This window comes from Lactuca sativa, chromosome 1 (assembly GCF_002870075.4).
Source record: "Lactuca sativa cultivar Salinas chromosome 1, Lsat_Salinas_v11, whole genome shotgun sequence".
Lineage (NCBI taxonomy): Eukaryota > Viridiplantae > Streptophyta > Magnoliopsida > Asterales > Asteraceae > Lactuca > Lactuca sativa.
The window spans coordinates 18,161,165-18,174,717 of NC_056623.2; the positions used below are offsets into that span (position 1 = coordinate 18,161,165).

At 32.3% G+C, this 13,553-nt stretch overlaps 1 pseudogene; it reads left to right on the forward strand.

Annotated features, from left to right (window-relative positions):
• Positions 1-7,590: 7,590 nt before the first annotated feature.
• Positions 7,591-10,025, forward strand: LOC111915663 (putative F-box protein PP2-B12; annotated as a pseudogene).
• The last annotated feature ends 3,528 nt before the right edge of the window (positions 10,026-13,553 follow it).

The following is a 13,553-nucleotide window of genomic DNA, read 5'->3' on the forward strand; positions in this document are numbered from 1 at the left end:
TCATAACATATTAATAAATTCATTTATTGCTATTTATTAATCACATAATAAATCAATAAATCAGTCTCTCTCTCTAAAAATCAAGCTTTTCAATTACTAGGTTTGAGGGCAACCCAAAAGAACTTTGCTAATAATTCAAGTTTATACTAATTTAATTATTGGTTTGGACACCTAATCCAACAAAAGGCTACCCGCTTAGCCCAAGAATACACTTATTCTTCAAAACATGTAGCTCGGTTTGCCGACTACACTTATTCATACACCGAGTATCACTACTCGACAAAAAAGCTACATGCTTAGTCCAAGAAAACACTTATTCTTCAAAATATGTAGCTCGGTCCGCCGACCACACTTATGAATACATCGAGTATCATTACTCGAAAAAAACTACCCGCTTAGCCCAAGAATATACTTATTCTTCAAAACATGTAGCTTGCTCTGCCAACTACACTTATACATACACTGAGTATCACTACTCGACAAAAATGTTACTCGCTTAGCCTAGGAATACACGTATTCTTCAAAACATGTAGCTTGGTTTGCCGGCTACACTTATGCATACATCGAGTATCACTGCTCGACAAAAAGGCTACCTGCTTAGCCCAAGAATACACTTATTCTTCAAAACATGTAGCTCGAACCGCGGACTACACATATACATACATTAAGTATCACTACTTGACAAATGGCTACCCGCTTAGCCCAAGAATACACATATTCTTCAAAACATGTAGCTCGGTCCGCTGACTACACTTATGCAAACATCGAGTATCACTACTCGACAAAAAGACTACATGCTTAGCCCAAGAATACACTTATTCTTCAAGACATGTAGCTCGGTCCGCCGACTACACTTATACACGCATCGAGTATCACTACTCGAAAAAAAGGCTACCCGTTTAGCCCAAGAATGCACTTATCTTCAAATTGTATAGTTTGGTCTGCCGACTACACCAATATATCCATTACACATCAAAATACCCAAGAAACATGTTAGTTGACACCAAGTATCAACCCAGATATCTATCTAACATCTGTTGATGCCAATAACAAAACAATCATCACCAACAATAGTCAATGTACCAAAATAGACCAACCACATAATCAGAATCGGTTAGGCACATAAGTGAAACACCAAGTTCACGCTTGCCTACGAAAACAAGAGCATAACCGACTCACATATCCTACACTATCAAGACTTGCTAAGGAGATGAGAACGCAACACGCCGTTCTCCTCGAGACAAGATTCATAATTCGCCTGGACGCGCATCCCTTTATTTTCTAGAGAAGTTACCTTGGCCGCAGCATCCCGATAACGTATTGATAAGTCATCATACATCTCTCCCCCTTTCACCAACATTTCCTCGCTTGCAAGATTCATGTCTTCGGTAACACGTACATTTACCTTCGCGGCTAAAAACCGGTCTCGCAAAGTTAACAACCCATAAAAAATTTGAGATCTCGCCCGAGTACGACGGAGATAATTTTTTTTGCACGAGCTATAAACCGACATGCTTCGTTTAGCTCTTCCTCAAGCAATACACAAGAACGACATCCACTACGATGTTGGGAAAACAGAGTTAACAGAACAAAGTAATAACAAACAACGTACATCATAAATGTAAATACGCAACGCATGCCAATCCATTTACATACCAACTGGCTTGGGGGCCACACGACCAAAGGACAAGGGAGAGATGCATTGAGGGCCCACATGGGAAATCTCTTGGAGAAACTGATCAAATTAATCATGCGAATGGACTAGCCTACGTTTTCGACTGGAAGAGACACCTACGGGCGACGCAACTCCAACGGAGCTAGAAGAACCGACCTATACAGAACCAATAATAAGGCTAGATGTGTCCAAAAATTGCTCGATAGTGAAAGCATTCGACCCAAAATGTAGGAGCACAGGGGGCGATTTGGGTCTCACATTCATCTAATCCACATTTTGGTTAGGAACGATGTTATCCACCAGTATGGACTCGGGTGGGATATCACCGGCCAAATAAGATGTCAGCTGAAAGGATAATTTACTCCCATCTATAACAATAAATGAGCATAGAGAAAACACCCAGAGGTAGAATTTATATGAAATTACCCACAACCAGGAAAAAGAAAAGACAGAGGAACTCATGATAAATCTAGTAAAAAGGTAGACAAACTTGCATGACATACATATAACTGGACAAGATGAACTTTGTAATAACAAAGAACCTCTAAAAAGAAGCGAGACGGGGGTAACCGTAACCCACACACAAGATGTCGAAGGTAAAATCCAACCTTACCATGTGAGCATCAAGAACAGAAGAAGATGAAGATGGAACATGGAAACCAAGTACATGAGAAAGGTGATATTCATGACTATACCGCTCTATCATGCTTCAGTCCACTTTGGACGCCACTGTAGACATGTCGTCACCCATACCAATCACAATGATGGTAAGAGTCAAAGGGAAAGTATGTAAGGAAGTTTCTACAAGAACAATCAGGATTACCCGATAACTAATCAGAGGGCCCGGTTAAAGCATTTAATACAGGAAATCTAATCAAACCAAGCAAGATGACGTGCGACAACGCAAACATTTAATTCGTAACATGCGAAGGATTTTACAGTACCCGATATGGATTTAGAAGTCTGAACGGCAAAAATATTTCAGCAATATTCTTTCACCATTCAGACTGGGGGGGGGGGGGGGGGGGGGCTTAATGGTGTACTAGGCCGGTAGTCCGAGGAAACCCACTACCGGCCTGGAATCCACCAGGTCGGCTTTACAAGCATTGCAACTTGTTTCGGGAAAATATGTATTTGGATATATCGTACGTAAGCATCAGAATCGTATCCCAGAAAATATGTCGAATAGTACAAAGCAAATAAAATAAGAAAGAAAAGGACAAGAAGTGTGACCGCTCGTAGACTGGGTAATGAATGGAGGACCGGTCTAAGAAGTGGGCTTAACTAACCACGAACAACCTATAAATATCATTAGGAGACATGCTAACAAGGTAAGTAAGGAGAACTCATATTCCTTGACACAAAAGCAATACCAAAGGGTTGCAATCTAACTAAGGCATTAGAGAGCTATACCGGGGTCCAACCCTCGGTATGGCTGTCTGACCTGACCTAGTATTTGTTATTCTCACGCAGAATGGATTCTTAGACACTTAAATGACGAAACCCTCCTAAGTGAAAGAGTTCATCATGCGCCTGGAGTTCGCTGTATCAACATCCAAAATGTTTAGACATTTATATATAACTTTTTTTTAATAAACTCGTATAATATATGAGTTTCACAATATATATATATATATATATATATATATATATATATATATATATATATATATATATATATATATATATATATATATATATATTATTTATACACTCCTTCCTACTACACTCCATTCTATTTTGACTATTTTCATTGTGGATTAATATATAGAGTTCATTCTCTTTATTAATTAACCTTAATTTTCTCTCTTATTTTATTGGGTACAAAAAAATAGTTCAAATATAATATATATATATATATATATATATATATATATATATATATATATATATATATATATATTGATTTCTTTTTATTGTTTTATTTCCTAATCATATTTAATCTTTCATCTTGACACATATAGATTCGATATTATTTCACCATTGTTGTGCGCCCTGTGCTATCGTCGTGGGCCGTGAAATGATTCACAATTCTAGGTAGGGGTGTTTCTAAATGTTACCTCTTAGTTTGATGAAAGTGTCTCGTTTAACCGTTACGTGAATAGCCTTAAAACTTGTAGCTTAACTTTTATACGTCCAAGCTATCAAGTCAAAGTTATCTTGTATAATTATATTATCGTTTTATAATTATAGCATTTAGTTATTTTGTAAAAATTAAACGGACAGAGTAACGACAACATATAATAATTACCGATTATACGGGTAAAGTAACGACATCGTATAATAAGTAGTGATATTATACGGACATAATAACAACGTATAATAATTAGCGATTATACGGGTAGAGTAACACCATCTACTCTAATAAATAAGAATCTTTTTGCCACATGTCACATTCTCATTCATTTTGCCACATGTAATTTTATGGTAATTTTAAATTAAATTTTATTCCACATGTCATTTTATGGGGTTTCCATTTTATTAAATTTTACATAATATTAAATGTACTAATAAATGCATATCAATTTCATTAATAAACTTTCCTTTAAATTTCAAAATTATCAAGTTAAAGTTTTATTAGTTTCTTTTATTTACTTACCTAAATTATTTGTTTAAATTTAAAAGAGAAATAAAACACCTTAATTTTTATAATTCAACATTTTTTTCATTTTTCTTATAAATTCAAAGTTCTTAATTTTAGAATTTTATATTTAATTTTTATTTTAAATAAACCCATGTAATACATGGATCTCAGACCTAGTAGTATAATATTTAGCAATATTATATGGACATAGTAACCACAAGTTATAATCATTTAGGTGTAGAACTAAATTTCTATTATCATTTTAACCGGTTAATATGATACATCTTATAGTATAAAAATGCAATAAATGCGCTGCGAGGATACATTATTGACCCTATGGAGTGACATCAATGTGCAATTGGGGCCAACTCTTCCCTTGTGGGACTTCATGAAATGTAAAATTCTATTTTACGAAAATAACTATTATAAAATGAATAAAAATAATTACATCGAATGCAAAGAATACTTTCATCATCATATCATTATAGTTCTAAATAAAAACATATTGTTAACGTTTCTTTCAGTCGAAAAACTACCTAATCTTGGATCAACTCATATTTCTAATACGGAATAAGTTTAAAACAAAACATATTATAGGTTCATTACCAAAAAGACTACAAGATTAATTTTGTCTATTAAAGGTCGTTTGTTTAAACCACATAATTACGTTTTTTAATGGTTTATTAGGTTCAGCAATGAGACATCTTTGGACCACTTCTCTTTGCCCCAGCTCTTGCATAATATTAGAGACAATTGTAGGCTTCTTCTCCATGCATGGTACCTTGATGATGGCACACTTATCGGAGATTCGGAGGAGGTGGCCAAAGCATTGGACATCATTATGGTGATTGGCCCAAAATTAGGACTTCGGCTGAATATCAAGAAAACCAAGATCTATTGGCCCTCATGTAATGGTATGGAGTTACATGAGGAGCTATTCTCGGCTGACATAGGAAGGCCGCATTTGGGGGTGAAACTTTTTGGGGGATCTGTCAGTAGAGATGCTAGTTTCATTCACATCGTAGCCATAAAGGGAGTCGAAAACGCTGTGAATTTGATGCCCTTCTTCCATAATTGTCTGACCCCCAAAGTAAGCTCCTTCTGCTTCGATCTTGTATGGGTATTGCTAAGCTTTTCTTTGGGTTGAGGACGTGCCAACTCGTTCACATGGAGGAGGTGACAATATTCTTTGACAATGGGTTATGCGGGGCGATTGAGGACATTATGGTTTGTGGTGGCCCTTTCTTTGGTGACATACAGTGGCGCATTGCTTCCTTACCCATTAGGTTTGGAGGTTTAGGTTTATACTCGACAGTAGAGGCTACCTCATATGTTTTTGTTGCCTCAAGGACCCAATCTTGGGTATTGCAAGACCACATCTTACAGGATAGGGACATATATGGTATGGATTTTGATTATGATTGTGCATTAGCATCTGTTCGTAACAAGCTTCCAGATTTTGACCTTAACATTTTTACTACTAAAGACACCCCCTAAATCCTAGAATACACTGGTGAGTGTCCTTTTTCATAAAATTGTCCAAGATATGGAAGCTCATCACAGCGCGGCAGAAAGCGATTTTCCAGTGCTTACATGCACCACATGCTCAAGATTTTCTTATAGTTATCCCTATATATGGGCTTGGCCAACATATGTCTCTCATGGATTATTGTACTATCCTCAAATATCGACTCATGATTCTCATATTCCGAACTGACGAGATATGTCCGGTGTGTTGCAAGATATGTTTGGACTCTTTTGGAGAGCATGCAATTCACTGTAAGGAACTCCCGGGGTTCAAATACAGACACGATATGGTTAAGGATGTTCTGTTTGACATATTTAAGCATGTCGGGGTTTCCGCTAAGAAAGAGGCACCTGTTAACTTCTTGACTAACCCGACATAAGGAAGGTTAACCCCCAGACCGACTGACATTTTGATTTTTGGATGGGTCGGAAGGAAACACGCATGTGTGGACCTTACAGGGATATCCCCTCTTGTAGGCTTGAGGGTTGGGGGTTTCACGACGGGACAGACTACTTTAAAAGAAGCTACATGCAAAGTCATCAAACATGAGAAATTGTGCATGGAAAATCAACATGTGTTCATACCATTTGCATTTGATACGTTTGGTTTCCTCGCACCGGATGCGGTAGAGTTTCTTAATAGAGTACAATGGATCATGCATAGTAATGTTATATCCCATAGATATTCGGATGTAGTTTTAAAAAAAAATTAGTTTTACCATACAAAAAGGCTTAGCGGCGCAGCTTGTTACCCATTTGCGATCTCACTCATGGTACGATGATAATTAAATGAGCAATGAATGGTGACATATATAACATTTAATGTTCATTTATTGAAATTTAATGATATTTTAGGATACTAACATGATACATGTCATCATTTAAATGGGTAGGAGGATTGGTAGTACAAAATTTAGGTAGGATGATATTTAATTTCTCATTTGTAAATTCTAATGTTTAAAATTTCAGATATTAAATTACCTCCTATTTTTAAGCCTATAATTATTCATATCCCCTAAGCTGATGACAAATCACCATTCAATTTAATTTTATTTAATATATTCTTAAAATTTATGTAGAAAAACAATTTAATTTCTCTTAAAATTTACGTGTCCCTTCACTATTTTTACGAGCGCAAATAATGTTAGGCCCTATTAAACCTTATTAAAGAAAACCCCCACCATCACAACTCATTATTACTTTATGGCATGCTAATTATTTATCATTCGTTCCTTTATAGTATCTAACCTCTTCCAATTAATAATTGTTTGAAGTTTTAAAACTATGGTCGGTCATTTTATACAAAAAAATATCTATATTAATCGATACTTAGCCTCATTATTACCAACCGATGGCTAACCGAGTCGATTCACAATCAACTCAAGACTGTCTTCCATTCATGACCAGATTGGACAATTTTATATAAGAATAAATAATCATAAGAATACATGATAAAGAGATATAGGAGATGGGTTATAGTGTCGCCGAATTTGGTATAAGCATATGCATGTGGTGCAATAAAAACATCACGAAATTATAGTTCTAATGTAGCTTGGTAGAGTCAAGATGGCTGCTCCCTAACTCCAACTGCACATGCTATGCCAGGCTCTATGTCAATGGAGAGTATGTTCTTTCTTGGGGACCCCTGTCACAATCATCTAGGGACCTTGTGAAATAACAAAGATTTGGACACATGAGATCCACATATAATTTGTCATTGTAAAAAGTTATATTTAATGGATTTGGTTAAAAATCAGTCATTTTTTTGCGTAGTGTATCGTATCAAATATTATAATTTTGTAACATGAATAAGTTATTTGATGATGTTAATCGATCAAAGAATCTTGAAAATATTAGGTTTATGATTTTAGTTGCGTCGATCATCAGCAGCATCGCTGACTGTTCATTGGAAGATAAAGATGGGAAATTAGGAATACTCGTGTACAAACTTGTGTTGCATGTATGTTGACACATGATAAACCGACCTTTTCTTTCTATTTCAACATTATTATACTAACAAAGATGTGTCATATAACATGACAAATACATCAAATGCTCTTCTAGTTGTCGAGATTTTATATTGTCATATGCTTTGGCCTTTGGTTTGTCCGGCATTTTTTGTATTTTATAAAGGGTAAATAGCACAAAGACACTAAGTTTATACTAAAATTCTAATTTGACACTGTGTTTTTTTCGTCTTAAATTTGACACTGTATTTTCTAATTTTTTACAATTCTAACCATTTGACAGGTTAACCCAGTTACCTACTGACGTGACATGATAATCTATCAGTTTTGATGACGTAAGATGCTGATTAATACATTTTGCCACCATATAATAATAGTAATAATCAATATTGTTGCAGAATCGGTGATTGATCGTTTGATAATCTGCAATCGATTATAACTAAAAGTGTTTGGTGGAAATTGGTTAATATCGGTCGAACGCGGTTTCGTTGTCATCGGCGGTCCTTGGCGCTCATAGTAGGAAAAAAATTAAAAATCAAAATTTCAAATATTTCACCAAAATTTTTAAAATTTCAAAATTTTAAATTTTCAAATATTCAAATATTATACCAAAGATTTCAAAATTTAAAAATTTAAAAATTATAAATTTTCAAATATTTATTTTCTTAGGATATATTAAGTTTTTAAAACGTTTTAATAATAATTTATTGTCATTGACTAGCCTCGTCTATACCAATTAATATATTAATATCAGTCAATAGTCGAACCACCGTCAAACCTTTTTTACGAACATGGTAATAAATAAGGGATAATGTTACTGTAGCACAATGAACTTTTGTGATTTGTCCGACTTGACCAATTATGTTTTTTTTTTTTTTTTTTCCTGCGCATTAGGTCATCTAACTTTTAATGTACATGTCAATTAGGTCATTATCGTTAGTTTTTAACCATTCCTCCGTTAACTAGTTATCTAAATTACACGAATAGCCCCTATGGTTTAAATTTCTTTCGTAATTGGTCGTTATCAGCCATGTTTCAAATCATACGACTAAAACTACCACAATTTTCAAACTCTAGGGACCAAAGTGTAACATTGTCATCCTCTTCCCTAAATTCTTTCCTCTATTACTCTGATAAAGTCGCTAGGGCTCCGTTACATTACACTCACCAGCCCTCGAGAGGTAGCCGGAAGGATTCGTAGATGAAGCATTAGCACTCACCAGCTGTCGAGATGCTTCCCTGTTGTCTTCCATCAATTCCGTTTTCCGTTCGGCGGTACAGTGGGACAGCGTTTGGAAGAGTTTCACGCCGTCGGAGTACCTGCCGGAGACGGCGGACGGTGGTTCAGTCACATCGAAAAAGGAGATTTATCTGCATCTCTGCAATCATCCAGTCATCTTAGATGAAGGAAAGAAAGTAAACTTTTGAATAACTTTCGTATTTCATTTAATTTGACTCTGGTTAATTTCATATTTTCTACCAATCTTCATAAACACGAAAAATGCTCAAAACAAATTAAATTTAGAGGTCTCGAATGGGAAACAAGTTTTGAATAGTATCGATCGGATTCTCTTAATCCAATTTCAACAGAGTTTTTGGTTGGATAAAAGTAGCGAGAAGAAACGCTACATGTTAGCTGCGAGACAGTTATCAATCGCTTCTTCCGATTCCCCAAATTGTTGGATATGGATGCCAACAACAGATTCAAGGTAATGTTAGGCTACTCGCTCATAGCTATTAACACCTAAAAAATTATTCCTCTATTTTAACTCCTCGAATCTCGAATTACAAATTCACAGAGGCAACCGAACTGATCTGTGTGAGTTTGCTTGAAATCATTGACAAAATCAGTATTTCAATCTTCTCCCCTGATACAACTTACGTTGTTCTTCTCATGTTCAAAACAACACCGAAAGCTTATGGGTTTGAGTACCAACCGGTGGAGGTCTGTATTGGTTTTCACAGCGACCGGAGTCAAACCCGGATGGTGTATCTCGACCCTGAAGCAGGATGGAGACGAGGACTCTGATCAATGAGAGGAATTGGGATGTTTAGCAAAGTAGGATTTGCGAATTGGGATGTGCCTTCGCTTTCTAAAGAGAATGGTTCGGAACAAAGAGACGACGGGTGGTTTGAGATTGAGATCCGAGAATACTTTAATGGCGGTGGTGATACGACGGAACTAGAGCTGCATGTGGTGAAGGTGAATGAAGGGAATTTGAAGACTGGTCTTGTTATTCATGGTATCGAGTTTAGGCCTAAAAAATTGTAAGTAAGAATTAAGAATTAAGAAAGTAGTTATTGTGTTGGAAATTGAAAATCAATTAGTTTTGTTTATTGGAAAACAACTGATTTTTTTTTTGTTTTTTCCTTTAGCGATATGACATGGTTGTAATTCAGAAATTGAAATTGTAATGTATTGAATATTGTTTGGGATTTTTTACATTAAAAAGTTCCGAAAGAATTTACACTTTGGTCCCTAGAGTTTGAAAATTGTGGTAGTTTTAGTCGTGTGATTTAAAACATGGCTGACAACGACCGATTACGAAAGAAATTTAAACCATAGGGGTCATTCGTGTAATTTAGATAACTAGTTAACGGAGGAATGGTTAAAAACTAACGATAATGACCTAATTGACATGTACAGTAAAAGTTAGACGACCTAATGCGTAGAAAAAAAACATAATTGGTCAAGTCGGACAAAATCACAAAAATTTATTGTGCTACAGTGACATTATCCCAATAAATAAAGATCATATTTTTTTATTTGAGTAAATTATATTTGCGGTCCTCGATTTTTGTGACTTTCGCAATTTTATTTTTTAAGTAGTTTTGGTTACTATTTGACGTTTTATAACTATTGATCTTTGTTTCAATGTTCTATAACAATTTTAGTCCTTGTACTAAGTAGAATACCTATATTATCTTTTATAAAAAATATATAAATCTTTATAAATTATGGTATTCAACACTTTCAAAGCCAACCCCAAATCAATTATGCTTCCCTTTTCCTTTCACCTTCTCGTTCTAAAGATCCTCTTTCTCTTTCCAATGACCCGTTCACTCCCATTTTCTTTCCTTTTCTCGTGACGCATTTTTTTTATTGAAGATTAAATTACACGAATGATCATTTAGTTTTATAGTTTTTCCCTGAAATGATCCTTACAAAACTTTTTTCCATGAGAGGGTCTCTACGGTGCAAACCTTGCACACAAATGGTCATTACCGTTAATGTCCGTTAGATTAATTTATAAAGTTGAAATTTTTTTGGATAAGGAACATTTCTACCATTTTAAACTTGCTTAACCACCATTCCTTAAATTTTTACACAAGGAGCATTTGAAATACTACAATTTTAGTCTCTTCCATTTTTTCTTTTTACATTTTCAACCCTCTTTTTATACAACTTTGTTATTATATATTTTTTACATATATAAATAATTTTTGCTGTCTAGATTTTATCTAAAATATTTAAATTAAAATATGTAATTAAATATTTTTGTTATTACTTTTTTTATTTAAAAATATTTGAAGAGTAAAAACATCATTTTATTACTTTTTAGTTTTCATATGATGTGTTATTATAAAAAAAATATGTTATTATAGAAATAATAGTATGTTGCTATTTTATTTTAAAAATATAAGTATGTGGTTTTAAGTTTGAAGATAAAAATATATTTCGGATTTGATTTCATAATATAAGTACACAAAATTTTATATTGATTTGATATAATTTTTTTTGAACGGAGCTTCGATATAAACTTTTGATATTTAATTTTAAAAAATTATTTTTGAATATATTCCTTAATATGACACAAACTTTTCAAAGCAAAATTAAAAAACGTTTGTTAGCTAATACTTAAGTATGCTACTACAAATGCTAAGATAATTAACGATATCAACAATATGATATTAATTCTGTTTAATTCATTTTATCTAATAGAAAATAAAAATATTTTATATATTTATAAAAATGAATTAAACATAATTAATGTCATATTAAACGGAACTAAATGAAAATAATATGACATTAATATTGTTAAAAAAATTATTTTCCTTAAATAAAACAAATTAAACAGAATTTAGTTTCATATTATTTATATGGTTAGTTATTTTAACATGTGTAGCTACCAAGTTAACTATTAGCTAACAAATGTTTTTTAATTTTGCTTTGAAAAGTTTGTCTTATTAAGGAATATATTAAAATTTTGATAAACTAAATAATTTTTGTTAAATTAAATATCAAAATTTTATATCAGAGCAATATAAATTTTACTATGCTTATATTATGAAATCACAACTGAAATATATTTTTATCTTTAACACAAAACCACATACTTAGATTTTAAAATAAAATAGCAACATACTATTATTTTTATAATAACGTATTTTTTTTATAATAACACATCATGTTTTTTTTCATAAAAATAAATATATATAAGATAAATAAAGATAAATATTAAAAATTACATCATATAAAAATTAAAAAGTAATAAAATAATGTTTTTACGTTTCAAATATTTTTAGATAAAAAATAGAAATGAAAATATTTGATTATGTATTGTAATTTAAATATTTTAGATAAAATCTAGACAAAAAAAATTATTTATATATTTAAAAAATATATAATAAAAAAGTTGTGAAAAAATATGGCCTAAAATATAAAAAATAAAAAATAAAAGACTAAAATTGCAATATTTCAATGGTCATTGTGTAAAATTTCAAATGGTCATTAAGCAAGTTTCATAAAATGACAGAAATAGTTTTTATCTAAAATTCTTTCAACTTAACAGATTAATCTAATTGTCATCAATGGTAAAGATCATTTTTATGCAAAGTTTGCTTCGTAGAGACCCTCTGAGGGTAAAAACTTTTGTAAGGACCATTTCAAAATAAAGCCTATAAAGCTAAAATATTATTGGTGTAATTTACTATGGACTGAAATATAAGAAGATATATCAGATCACAAACAACATAACACTAGGAAATACCTTATTGAGACTAGATAAACTAATGTTTAAGAAAATGTAAACTTTTCGTAGAAAATAGAAATCATAACAAACTATTACCATACTTAAACTATAATAAATAAAAGAAAAAATTGTTAATTATAGAAGATCTAGGGTTTATTTTATTAAAAATAAGGAAGAATATACACTATATTGTCTAAAAATATTGCATATTATAATATGTAAGCCTGATCTTTGACAATATTCATCCTTTAACTTAAAAAAATAAGTTCCATAACCTTCTACTTCCAACAACCTAATAACTTCGACCAATCTTGAAATGAACTAGATAAACCATACTTAGTCAAACATAAATGTTATAAAAAAATCCTTTTATAGTTTTAATTGGGTTTAATATATATATATTATATATATATATTTAAACCCAATTAAAACTATAAAAGGATTTTTTTATAACATTTATGTTTGACTAAGTATGGTTTATCTAGTTCATTTCAAGATTGGTCGAAGTTATTAGGTTGTTGGAAGTAGAAGGTTATGGAACTTATTTTTTTAAGTTAAAGGATGAATATTGTCAAAGATCAGGCTTACATATTATAATATGCAATATTTTTAGACAATATAGTGTATATTCTTCCTTATTTTTAATAAAATAAAACCCTAGATCTTCTATAATTAACAATTTTTTCTTTTTTAAATCACCATATATAATAATTTTTAGACTAATTGGGGATTTTTTAACAGTTTGTCATCATTAATTATAATTTAGTAATTCAATATCATAAATTTGACTACTTAGGGAATTTTTTGAAAACTTTGACTGTCTGACT